We start from the raw sequence: 11,810 nt of genomic DNA, 5'->3' as shown, positions 1-11,810 counted from the left end.
TTTAGATGTAATTTGATGATGAACAACTGATCATCTTTTTAAATTGCCATGAATTGGTATGATTTGGAAACCACTTTGATGTATCAGATGCTATGAAATGCTCATGCAATTCTATGAATTGATTGCCCATTCTAGTTATTTAATCTCTCTAGTTGCTATGACAGATGTTTAATATCAATTTTACAGCAGGTTGGGTTTCAATACTGGCGCTGTTCTGGTTATGCTTTTATTGTTTTTCGGCTGTTAGGGACTTTTGTTGGGGGTTCGGCCTGTTATTTATAACACAGCTGCTGTTTTTTTTCTTTGCTGGGTCTGCTAGTTTAAACTAGCTACCACTGTTGGTAGGTGTATGTTTGTCCCATAACTAAGATAAATGCTTTATGCATCATAGTAATTTAGTTTAAGAATTTATGCAACAATTAAAAGGGCAACATATATTTTCTTCAAATTCATGTTTCATTAATGTACTTGCTCAGAAATTACAACATGTTCAAACATTACAACACTTCTCACATTACATTACTAGCTCAGAAATTACATTGGCCAAACAATACATTGCACAACACAGTGCATCACCTTAAACTAGCATAATACATCACTTCAAACTAACAATAATCAAACCAAATGTAGTCATGAAACATAACACAGTCAACAACAAACAAGTAACAATAACCATCTTCAACATACATCTTGTTGAATTTTCTTCATCTTTGCTTTTCTTTAGCTCCATGTTCTTCTTGCAACAATCAACACATTGAGGACCAACATTTTTTGCTTGTTCTTCATTTTCTGTTTCTGCCTGAGTTTGGGTTTCTGCTTCTGGTTTTCTTTTTGAAAGCCAATCGAAATAACCACACCCAGCTTCAGCATCATCAGGCTATGAAACAGAAAAAAATAAACAATGAAGAAGAAAAAAATAAGGATCATAAAATGAACATATAATCAATCAATTACCTTCCAATCTCGACATCCCCAAAATTTTCTTCCTCTGTTTGGCCTCAATTTTGATACTGTACGAAGAACACACGGTTCATTACACCAACAATCTGGATCCTCACGCCTACCACTGGAATGAAAAGAACTGTTACGAGAAATCAAAGAATTGGGACGATTTGAAGCCATGATTTTCTTCAAAAAGCTTCAAATTGGTTGTTAATGGAGTTAGGGTTTTCAATTTGGGGAAGAATTGAAGATGAATGATGAGGAATTGATGCTTAAGAATGAGGAACACGCTAGATTGCCAAAAACACTGTGTTTTATGCCACGTCACTAACTTAACGGACAGATCAGCAAAGCTGTAACGGAGGATGACTGAAAGGGTAACGGTGTCAGCTTTTAACAACTTAAAGGACCTATCTGTTACCTAAAAAACTTAAAGGACCTATCTGTTACAAACGTGAAACTTAAAGGACCCAGGGAGGTATTTGGCCAAAATTAAAATAGAGAAAAAGAACCTGCAACTTAAGGTATTCAGCTTCCTTGTGCTCTCCCTTAAAGGCATCAACATGTACCGTTTCAAACTCAATATCCTTTTCAATCAGACACACAATCACCCGTTTTGGGCAAGCATAGTCTGGGCCATATACCTTCACAACCATTGTAATTTGATGAAAGCATTTCAAAGATATGGTTTTAAGACATCTGGTTATTGCTTCTTAAATATTGTTTTCTTGAAAAGAAAAAAACAAGTTTCATAAAAAACGTCACATTTACTAAAAAAGTTGGTCGTAAAGAGTGTCATTTAAAGAATGGTTTTAATATTTTCAACTACACATATGGTGAATACAACGTGCACCATTTTTCAAGTTATCAAGTTATTATTTTCCATGTTCTCTGTTTTCAAATATATGTGGCAGTAAATCACTTTACATATGTCAATACACAATCTTAACCATTAATGTACTTAATTATCTATAGTAAAATATTATAAAAATTTGCTATTTTGAAAATATTCTTTGAGAAAAAACGAACAATATCTTACATGCTAACATTTGTATTTACATATTAGTTAAAAAATTTGGTCAAAATAAATTATGTGAATAATGCATATGATAAAATTGTGACATGTATCTATGAACGAAGGGAGTAATAAAAAAACACATTAATAATTAATAAGGATAATTTTAAAAATTCATTGTTAAGTTTGTTTGATTTATCATATTTTCTTTAGTTGGGTAAAATGATCAAATGTAACAATTATTGTGAGTGAGATGGGTAAAATTTGGATTTAATAAATCCAAATTCAATTAATTGAAAAGATATCTTGAGAATCTAAATTATTTTTTGAAAGAAGGTATTAAATTGCAACAAAATACTCATTTAATTTAGTCAAAAAAACTATATATTTTTTTTGACCAAATAAAAAACTATATATATATATATATATATATATATATATATATATATATATATATATATATATATATATATATATATGGGTTTTGCTAGAAGACACATTTTATGAAGGTGTCTTTTAGCAAGTTATTCTATAAACATTTGTTAAAAGACATCAACTAATTTTTATTAAGGTGTCTTTTAGCAAAGTTATAACTAAAAAGTGAAAATCACACCTTGAGGTGTGGATTGCTAAAAGACACCTTCATGGGTGGATTCTAGCAAAACCCTATATATATATATATATATATATATATATATATATATATATATATATATATATATATATATTGTAATATCCAGTTTGTAATATCCAGTCTGTCAGTATCAGAATATTATCAGTCGATCGTGTCAGAGGATTGAAATTCAAGGAAAGTAAGTATGGAGAATAATTATTACATAATGTCAGTTTATTACGGATTAAGTATCAGTGCCAGATTTAACACGCTTTAGACAAGGGCATTTTGATAATTGCACGATATAAGGATATTTATATGATTTTGGCCAAGATATTTCTACAATTTCTTATCCTTTCTCTCTCTAGATTTGTTGGCAAAGGTTTCCTCCTCCCTCTCTCTAGGAAGCTCACGCCCCATCTCTCTCCTCCTCCACCAATCCTTCTTAAATCTTCATCTTTTCTTTGTAAACTTTTAGACTATGTTTCTTCAAGGTCTCTTAAGCTTAAGGAAGCTTGGATTTTGTTTGATTTCTCAACTTCTCCTCTCCTCCATGAAAACTAGGGTTTGGTTTATGGTAAAAATGGATCCTAAATATGTACTTGGTATGGTCTTCACATGATCAAGGTAACAATATGAAGTTGGAATGGATTGATATCTCTATTCTTCCTCACTAAAAGATTCTCTTGAGATTAGGGTTTTGGTTAAGAAGCTTTGGGTTGGAATAAGGATGATCAAGCAAGGAACATGATGTCTTAGATTGCAAGAAAAACATCAAGATAGAATGGTTTGAGCAAAGGAAGCAAGTGGGACAAAAGCTAGGGTTTTGGTTGCTTGAACTTAGGACTTGGAGCTGCAATGTGAATCTTGTTTGGGTGAGTTCCTTAGTTAGTTCTCCACCCTTGGGATTATGCGTTTTACTTGTGTAAGATAACTATGATTTCTAGGGTTTTTACATAAGAGTTTAGTTACCCCTTTTTATGTCATGCTTGCTATACTTACAAATACTCGCCATACAAATGTTTTAGAGGTTTTCTATGACCACTAGAGTCATAATATGCATAGAGACACTTGGTTTTGAGGCTTTTGGGTCAAAAACATCATTTTTACAAGTGTTGGACTGTCACAACTCGCCACGGCGAGCTGGTAGCTCACGAGGCTAGATGGAAGTCAGAACAGGGGGTACTGCTCGCCCCTAACTCGCCACAGCGAGCAAGTGCTCGCCTCCCCATTAAAGTTGCTCGCCATGGCGAGCAGACTGTGTGGTCACACACGGTTCGCTCGCTTCCGGCAGCTTTGGCATCTTTCCGAACTATTTTCTTTGAGCAATATTTTTATAGAAATAAACCCCTCAAACCAAGTCCTATTTGATAATATTTAGCAAAGTTTTCTTGAGAAAGAAGCAAGTATTTGACAAGTTAATATAGCATGGCAAATGAGAGAATAGTACGACAAGAATCAGGTAGCAAGTTAACCATTAAGTAAGGGAATGAAAGTAGAGCCTTGACATAGTTTGTCAAGAAATAGAATGCTATGCATTAGTGATATGCTTGATGAGACGCGAAGTGATTTAGAATATTTTCTTCGTATAGAAGCTAAGTGCCATACGAGTATGGCAAGATGTGAATTGATTAGATATCTATTCACAAAGTAAGTTAAGCAACCATATAGTTTACCTCTAGTGGGATCGCTTTAGGATCCGAGGTAAAAGAGATAGTATGATTGGGTAAAGCCTTCATACATGCATAAGACCAAGATTTTAATAAGAGTGTCATGTCTCTTGTAATCCTTCCAAGGTTGGATTCAAGGGGTTCCCCAAGGGGAACGGTTAAGCCGCAAGGGCGCCGTATGTCACTAAGTTAAGGTGCCGTGTCTTTTGTATTCCTTCCAAGGTTGGATATAAAAGGTTCTCCAAGGGGAACGGGGTAAGCCGTAAGGGACCCGCACGTCACTAAGGGAGTCCGGTGCGCCCTAGCTAGGCATTTCACCAGTAGTAAGGGATTAACTTCCGGGGTTACTCCACCCGGGACTAATCCGTAAAATGAACTTAGATAATGTTTGTTTGTCACACGCTAACATAATCAATGAATCTGACTATGCATATTGATCATACATTTATATGTTATGTCTTAGAGCCTTGACGTAGATCGTCAAGAACTAGTAAGATAGAAAGAATCACTTTTGTGATAAGATATGATATGTTGTTAGATACAACATATTCAAACAAGTAGAAGCAAGTAAAGAAAGATATACCGATGACGATCTTAGGTTTCCCCTAATCGTTCGGTTTAGAACCGTGTCATGATTAGATTATGATTAGGCCTCGATGCGTTGAGCGTATCCTTGGCACTGCGGTTTTAGTTTCCCCTTAACCGTCATGACACGTATAAGAAGAGAAGCCTTTAACAGTTAAGAAGTACCTATGACGGGTCTAGTATGCACGACCGTCTAGGAAAGCAAGTCCCCACACACGTATAATCAACCGTCAGGTTGTAATGTAGACACGTGGTGATCGTAGGTTTCCCCCAAGGTTACCTATAGCCTAGGGTTAGGTGGAACTCACTGAGACATTATGTCTCATCCCAATCCTTATTTGTTTCAGATATCAGGATGGATTAGCAAGCTAGTTGCCGAATGGATGATTCAGCAAGTGTTCGTTCGTACCCGCTGCAGGAAGATATGGATATTCAAAGACGCGTTTATTATACGTTAGAAAATTTGAGTTATGATTTATTGTACGAACGCATATTGTTGTAAAGATATTCATTCGATGTTTTATTGTTGTAAATTTTTAATGTATCCAGTACTCAACTAACGCATATGCTAGGCTTTCTAGATACGTCTAGTATGGGTGTTACATATATATATATATATATATATATATATATATATATATATATATATATATAGACCAAATAAATAAATTACTATATCACGATATATTTAATATTTTTCTAATATTCATGTTAAATGTTACCTTTTCTCTCCCATAATAATTTTCACGTTTATAAAACAATTGACCCAAAAATGAATGTTCTTTTTATTTGTTTTCCACTGTAGTCACTAATAAATATTATGAGCATTTCTCTCAAGTAATTATTTTTATTTTCTAATGTAATTATATTTAGTTTTTAAAATTTTACCCTGTAACTAATATTATGTATATCACTAACAAACACTAAATTGTCACCGCTTATCATCCTCAAACCAATGGTCAGTAGAGTTATTCAAAAGAGAGATTAAAAGGATTTTGAAAAAGATTGTTAATCCTTCATGGAAGATTTGGTCTCTTATATTGAATGATGTTCTCTGAGCTTATATGACTTCCTAGGAATCACCACTTGGGATGTCTCCATATAGGATGGTTAATGGCAAGACTTGTCACTTGCCAATTAAACTGCAACACAAATCCATGTGGGCTCTTGAGAAACTTAACTTGGACTTGGACAAACCGCGGAGTTATAGAATGCTACAACATCAAGAATTAGAAGAGCTTAGGCTTAATGCTTACGAAAATGCAGAGATTTATAAGTCAAAAGTTAGGAAATAGCATGATGCCAAAATTCAGAAGAGAGAGCTTCTAGTAGGGAAGAATGTTTTACTTTTTAACTCTAGACTAAAACTTTTTCCTTGAAAGCTTAAATCAAAATTGTCTAGACCTTTTGTGATTACACAAGTCTCTTCCATCGGAGCTATAACTTTGAAGGATAACTCTAGAAGAGAATTTAAGGTGTACTCCCAAAGAGTAAAGCACTACTAGGGTGATTCTTCAATGTTTGTTAACTCATCTGCAGTCACCTTAAAATGATTCCTTTGGATTCGTGACAGTCGAGTCAAGGACATTAAACTAATCTCTCTTAAGAGAGGCAACCCTTTGTCAATAAAGGGGAACATGTACATCCATCCCTCTTTTATTTAATGTTTTTATAGTTGTGGTAAAGTTTGTCTGAATCATGGTGAAAGATATATCATTCATTCCGAAGTTGTAGCATGGCAAGTAAAAGTATTATGGGGTATAACTTTGGTATTTGGGGGAGAGTTGGAATTGAAGTAACTAAGGATGAAACTGAGTGGTTGTATCGTGGGAAGAAAGCTATAACTGTAAAGGGACAAGGTATGAGCACGACTGCTAATGGTTATATTTAGGCAAGTGTATCAAATAATTTACCAAGAAATAAAGTGATAAGTAGAGTATCGTATACACATGGATTGTCATTTCAACTAGGCAATTCACGTTACTTATTTGGGAACAATAAACAATAAAATAAAAACAAATAAATAAAACATAAAGGGGTTTTTGTAATTTAGATTGTTTGCACATAGAAAGAGGTTAGGAGTAACCTATTTTGATTGCAAAATGTTAGCGGCGGTTAGGATTCTTTTAATCCCCTCTATTCATTATTTGGAATTAATTAATGGTCAAGCATTATTCAAATATTGATTTTGCATCTTCTATTCATGTGATGAGCTCGTGAGGTTTTATTTCCTACCGACTGTTGAGTTGCACATACTGATCACACGAGTTTGTACGTATGGGGTCTTACTTTATCAGAGGTCTAGGTTTATTCCCCTACAGCTATCGAGTTGCAACCTTACACCGAAGTTTCTACACGAGTTAATGCTTAGGGTCGTCAATCTTGTAGAGAGATGCACCTTTTCACGTAGAGGTACGTGGGTTCTTACTCTCAGTGATATTTGAAACAATGACTTAAATTAGGGTTCATAAATTCCCAATGGGCATAAAGTTTCCCTCGTCTACTAAATCTTAGAAGTTCACCTTACATACTCTTCCTATCAGAAGTTCTACAAACGGGCCTCCATATCTCTTCTACCTTACCAGGGATGAAAGAAGAATAAAGTTACTATGCTGATTTAATTCTGAAGTTACTACTATTTTCCTAATTACAGTGGCCCGTTATCTTAGCTACTTCCTAAATCGGGTAGGTTTTTACTAATATTGGGAACATCACTTCCCTAATTAAGTACCGTTTTCTCAGAGTTAAGTCGCTTCAAAAGAAATAAATAATTCACACAATAAAATTAAATAGGATTCATAAAGTATCTGAATAAAGAGCTTAAATTAAATAATCCAACAAATAAAATAGAGGTTCATCTTAGAACCCTACCCTAATAGGGTTTAGTTACTCATGGTAACTAAAGATAAATTTCAAAAGAAATAAAACATACCCTAAAGAGTTAGAGCAAGGAGAGACTTCTCCCTTGAAGTTCCTAATTATTTCCTTCCTCTTGAACGACTTTGTTATGAATGAAAAATTATAAATGAGAGGAGTTTTATTTATAGGCTTGGTTTACACTTGAGTTTGGGCTTGAAACTGGATCTTTTCCGCTTAAATGTACGAAAAAACAGTTTTGAATGGTTCCCAGTAGGCGCATGGCTAGGAGCATATGCCTATTTTTCCACGCCCTAGGAGCATGGCTCATGTCCTAGGCGCATGTCCTAGGCGCATCACACATGCCCCAGTTGTATGGATCATGACCTATGTGCATGGGTGCTAATTTCCTTCGCGTAAATGCTTGTTTCTTCATCTCATGAGGCCTCTTGAATCTTCATTCATGGTCTTCCCAAGATCTTCACAAGTCTTCAAGATGTTTTGCTTTGTATATTTTCTTGATTTTTTCTTGAATTACATCAAAACACCCTAGAATTGCTATGTTCGAGAAAACTAGAATTACATGACTCAAATAGAAAACATTACAAAATGTCTCATAACCCATAGACAATAGTTCTAATACTCCTCTATTTTGGATTAAAAATAAAAAAAAAAACGAATGAAAAATATGATAGAAACATCATAAGATGACCTGTCATCACAAGTAAAGAAAGAAAATAGATTTTAAACTTTATATATTTTTTAGGAAAAACATACCTTTCTGACGTGGTTGCTCATATAATCATCTCGTCCCATTTACAAACTTGACTAACTTACAACTTCCATACAAGCGGGACAAGCTTAGAGAAGATGGTTCATATTTTCAGCCACACTCTTTTCCATGATACACTGTCGCGTCATTTTCGGAGATCAAGGCTATTTGATTAGCTTTTGACTCACTTGATTATTTCACGACTGAACATTTAATTTTTTTTTAAGAAAAGGGGAAAAAAGTTCAAACTACCCCATATTTGAAAAGATTTAGGGTTCGGGGGTTAGTTACATAAAGGGAAGGTGTTAGCACCCTTTATGTCCGTAGTACTCTACGGGAACCTCTTGGTTTTATTTAAATAATGTGCTATAACTTGCTTATTTTTTGAAGAAAAAAGAATTTGAAATGATTAATAAAGGAGGACCTAATTATCTACATTTTATTGATTTGGAAGGACGAGTGTCCTCTGCCTACGTACCCGTGAGGGATCAAAACCTCGTAGTTCGGGGTAGAAATTGACGTTTGATTGGTTGAGTGTTTTTTATTAGTTTTTGAAAAGGTTTTAAAATGAAAGAAAAGCCAAAGTGGCAAAATAAATTTGTTTGTATTTTTTATATTAAAGAAAAATGACTTGAAGTAGAATTAGAATTGATTTGAAATTTGATTAAGAAATAAAAAGTACGATCACTTGATTTTGGATCAAGGTTTATTATGAAAATATTTTTGTGATTTTTGATATTTGAATGTTTTTGTTGTTTTTGAATGATAATGAAACTAGAATTGAAACTAACGGAGCATGAAAGATAAAAGCGTAAGCACTTTGCGGTGACGTTGGATCACCACGAAGACCATTAACCTAGACTAGAAACATAAGAATAAAGGCATACACGCACGCACGCACCCATGCACCTAAAGCTATTACATAAAACCTATGGTACATTCTAGGGTCTGCAATAAAAAATAAATAAATTACATGAAAGCCTACTATACATTCTAATATCCGCGAAAAAATAAACATGCATGAATTATTTACATTCAAGCCTAATGTACAAAATAATTACTGAAAATAAATAATGATAATTAAAATGAAATGTAACGAATGGATTAAAATGACCTAAAATGCGGTGAAATTAAAATGCGATAAAAGGAAAAAATGCATGAGAAAATTAAGCAAGATAAAAATAAAGATGAATGCATGGGTGTCACCGGTTCTCTTTATGATGGAATCTTTGGTTTGGAGAGCAGCCACGACCTTGCAATTGGAATGATGGAATAATAGAACAGCCACGGCAAACACCTGTTAACATCTGCTACAAAAGAAGTAAACAAACAATAACAGGGAACATATATACAAAGAAAACAGACAGAACAAAATAGTGCTGTTATGTGCCAATAGTGATGAAATAAAGTAGTAATGGCGCAAGGCACATCAGCTACAATGTTATTAATTCATTCACGCATTAATAGTGAAAAGAAAAGTATGGAATAGAAAACGAAGCAGCCGTGAAAGTGAATTCTAACTTCTAAGTGAATATATGTGATATGGAACTAGAATCTAAAAATTGCATGGGAAATAAATCTATTGGAGTAAAGCATATAACAGGGAATACGGCACACAACAAACTAGCTGAATTCGAAATCGACGATAATAATAAAAACAGCAGCCAATGAAACTATGGTACAAGGACTAACTAGCCATGCAGCAATGTAGAAAATAAATGAATGGAAATAACACTGCAATGAAAACTAACAAGAATTGTAAATATAGAACCGTAAAACATAAGTTCTCTAAGTTCTCTAATATCAAATAGTTAGTGTGAATGAAATAAAAAATGTAATTGAAATTAGAAACGTGAATGAGCAACAGCAATGGCAGCGTGAATGCAAAATAAAACAAAGGGACAGTTGATACTTTGAATTAAATTGAAAGTAGTTTGCAAAATCTAAATTAGAAAATACGGCAGACTAAGGTTTTTGAAACTCTAATGTTGTGTGGTGGCTAGGGTTTTTGGTTTGCAGTTTTTTGGAATATTTGTGCGTGAAAGTTGTGTGTTCGGTGAAATTTTTGTGTCCTTTTCTTGGCTGTGAAGACTTGGTTTTATAGTGTGAGGTTATGGGTTTGTTCTAAAAGGAAGGGATCAAGATGAAGCAGACTGTGTGAAAGTTGTTCCTAGCTTGCAGAGAGGGAAAGGTATCCGTTCCTGAAATCGGGATTGAGATAGCGTTCGACATGTTGTGTTTGGATTGGGATGAAAACTGGTCTATGGATTTGGATTGATGAACTTGGACTGTTTTTGACTCAATACTCAAAAATAAAAAATGAAATAAAAACTAAAAAACAAACAAGGGATACACGTACATATATTTTTTTGATTTTTATCTTATAACTAAAAAAAGTAAATGGAAAAAAACAAAATAATAACTAAATTAAAAAAAAAAGTTAAAATTAATTAATTAATAATAAAAACAAAATTTAGAAGATGGAAATAAAGACTAAAAAAATAAAATAGATAAATAATGGAGAGAAGATGGTCCAACTCGAAATCAAATATGAGGTATTTTAAAATACCTCTCTGCCGTAATTTTCACTGAAAATCGGAGACTGATCAGGGTCAGGTGATACGTGTCGGTGTATGAATGTGGGATCCTTAGGTCAAAAATTGGGGTATGACATACACGTATGTATCGCCTAGAGTGAGTAGGGCTGGTATCGACATTTTCCCACTCTAGTCTTCACATGAATGTACCTCGATGTAAATTTGAGACAATTCTAAACAGACACACTATATACACACTTTGAGGTCTTTCAGGGTTATAACGTGGTTTAGGTTAAGGTGAGATATATTTAGAAAAGTAGGCTAATAAAACAACTTGAAGTAAGATTTTCAACCTACAGATTCCTAATAAACATTGAAGTTTTTATCATTCCTTCATTAAACCTAACACAATGGGTACTAAATAGAAATATTTATCATTCCTTTTTCAAGATAGATACATTTTTTTTTCAAGAGACCAATTTTTTTGACGTTTTTGGCTCTTGATTTTTTTTCTGTGTTTTCTATATTTTTTGTGTGGAGCCACACTATTGGATGGTTTTATCAACATTTTTTTTTTCAATTTTTCATTTTTGATAAACAAGTTCTACTGGTACCCTACCCCAAACTTAAAATGTTGGTAATTCCTAAGAGCAACCTCAAACTTAGTTTCAAATCATACCAAATTATTAAAAACAGTCTATCTAACTCCAAGAGAAGTCAAATAGATGTTGTTACGGTTGAAAACTTGCGACACGATTCATCACTTAGTAACAACAAAAGAATTTATTGTTGGAGGCTCAAAGTGGTTTCACAAAGGATA

General features: G+C 33.8%; 1 long non-coding RNA gene across 1 annotated transcript; it reads right to left on the bottom strand.

Annotated features, from left to right (window-relative positions):
- Nucleotides 1-437: 437 nt before the first annotated feature.
- On the bottom strand, nt 438-1,186 carry LOC146937700 (uncharacterized). The gene is made up of 2 exons (XR_015033310.1): nt 955-1,186; nt 438-877 (listed from the first exon to the last, which is right to left on the bottom strand). It is a non-coding gene; the product is annotated as an uncharacterized LOC146937700 (long non-coding RNA).
- Nucleotides 1,187-11,810: the final 10,624 nt, after the last annotated feature.

Source organism: Medicago sativa, chromosome 3 (assembly GCF_051527215.1).
Source record: "Medicago sativa cultivar Bolivia chromosome 3, Bolivia_mono, whole genome shotgun sequence".
NCBI lineage: Eukaryota > Viridiplantae > Streptophyta > Magnoliopsida > Fabales > Fabaceae > Medicago > Medicago sativa.
This window is presented reverse-complemented; position numbering and strand designations above follow the sequence as displayed.